At 52.9% G+C, this 1937-nt stretch overlaps 1 long non-coding RNA gene across 1 annotated transcript in view; it reads left to right on the forward strand.

Annotated features, from left to right (window-relative positions):
- The window catches only part of LOC102477507 (uncharacterized), a 3218-nt gene extending 2959 nt beyond the window's left edge, over nucleotides 1–259 (forward strand). The window contains exon 3 of the long non-coding RNA XR_336096.1: nucleotides 185–259. This is a non-coding gene — a long non-coding RNA (uncharacterized LOC102477507). The remainder of the gene's footprint in view (nucleotides 1–184) is intronic.
- Nucleotides 260–1937: the final 1678 nt, after the last annotated feature.

Below are 1937 nucleotides of genomic sequence, written 5' to 3' on the forward strand. Positions count from 1 at the left end.
GCACACGCCCTATAGCGAAAAACCTCTCCAAAAAAAAAAAAAAAAGAATTGACGTGCAGTAGCCTGATCCCTGACGTGATAGTACTTGGAGGTAGGGCCTTTGAGGCGTAATTAGATGGTAGGGGTGGCGCCCTTCTCATGGGATTAGTACCCTAAGAGAGCTGTGATTTCTTGGCCATGTTAGGCTACAGTAAGAAGGTGGCCGTTTGCAAACCAGGACAGCGCTCGCCGGGAACCGAATCTGCGGCACCTTGAACTCCGGAGCCTCGAGCAGTGCAGAATAAATGTATGCTGTTTGAGCCGCCCAGTCTAAGCTATCATAGCAGCTCGAGCCGACTAAAGGAAGTCCGAAAGCGCGGTGTCGGTGTCGGCAAGGCCGTGCTTCTCTGGGGAGAACCCTTCCCTATCTCGTGCTGGCCTTGAGTGGAGGCTGACAAGCCCTCGTGCCTCAAGGCTTCCGCTGCATCATGCCTCTGTGGTCACGAGGTGTTCTCCCAGTCGGTCTCTGTCTCTCCTCTCTGTATGACACCAAGCATACCGGATTAGGCTAATGACCTCCCAATGACCTCATCTTAATTTGATTACATCTGTGAAGACGTTCCAAATTAGGTCACTGTCACATGTCCCAGAGGTTAGGACTACGCGTTTTTTTTTTTCAACCTACCAGTTCAACCCATACACGTGTGTAACTTAACCGGGGCGAGCATACCGCCACTCATCTTTCTGAGATCCCCCATGATGGGCCCGTCCCTTGCAGCTCTGAGTCCACATGGATGAAGCACCAGCTCCAACACCAGCTCCAGATTCTTCCAAGCGAAGGGTGAGCTTCCAGGGCGTAAAGGGGTTGGCCACAGACCCCCATCTCCGTTCTGCCGATCCCTCCCACCCAGTGATTGACATCTGTCTCACCCACACCCAGTTCGACGTCTCTGTTTTGGGGACTCACGTATATTGTGTCTCTCAAAGCGTTCAGTTGAATTTTCATAAGAAACATCTGTCCTTGTTTGTGCACTTCTGATTCATCCATTAATATAACATTTAATTCGATTGCAAACAGTAATTACCATGACAAGGGAACTGTCAGAAACACAGTGGGGAACAAACGCAACTGACTGAGAGCAAACTGCCCAGCGGTGGGCGGAGAGGTGGCGGGGCCCAAGGGAGGAGGCTGCCGGCTGCCCCTTCGCTGGCTTCCCACTGCAGGGGGACCAATATGTTGGTTGTGGGTTAGGGGAGGCTTGGCTGGTGTGTTTTTATCACAGAGTACAGCAGTGTCTACACTGGGCCCACCTCTGGGAATCCAGGCACCTAGGTGCTGGGTGTGTCAGGGTGAGCTGAGCAGGCAGCTTCTCGCACAGGGCTGTGAAGATAAAATGCTTTCTGGCCCCCAGCATAGACCCTCACTCAGGGCCCTGTTCTCCATGCAGGGAGTCTTGGCTCTTAAAAATCAAGAACCAGCACACCCATTAGGATGGCTACTATTAAAAAAAAAAAAAAAAAAGCAAAAACCAGACTGTGGTCTGACTCAGTAGCTGCAGGCTGCTGCTTGGCATGTGGGAGGCCTAGACCATGTGGGAGACCCCAGTTTGAGTCCCAGGACCCCTTGCAAAGCTAGACACGGTGGTGTATAGCTGCAGCCCCAGCTCCTTGACGGGTAGAGCAGGAGGATCGTGAGTTTGAGGCCAGCCTGGGCAACATCATGAGACTCCGTGGGAAAGATCTGGGCACATGCCTGTGGTCCCAGCTACTCAGGGGGCTGGGGCAGGATTGTGACACAGCGGGACCTGTCTAAAACCACACACTCACACGCACACACACACGCACACCATGTGTATGAAACAGCAGGCAGTAACATGTGGATGAGGCGTGGAGAGCCCACCCACGGCATGTGAACAGGACTGGAAAACAGCTGCCACTGCAGAAGTGGCTTTTGTGGT

Source organism: Tupaia chinensis, unplaced genomic scaffold (genome assembly GCF_000334495.1).
Source record: "Tupaia chinensis unplaced genomic scaffold, TupChi_1.0 Scaffold000624_1, whole genome shotgun sequence".
Taxonomy (NCBI): domain Eukaryota; kingdom Metazoa; phylum Chordata; class Mammalia; order Scandentia; family Tupaiidae; genus Tupaia; species Tupaia belangeri.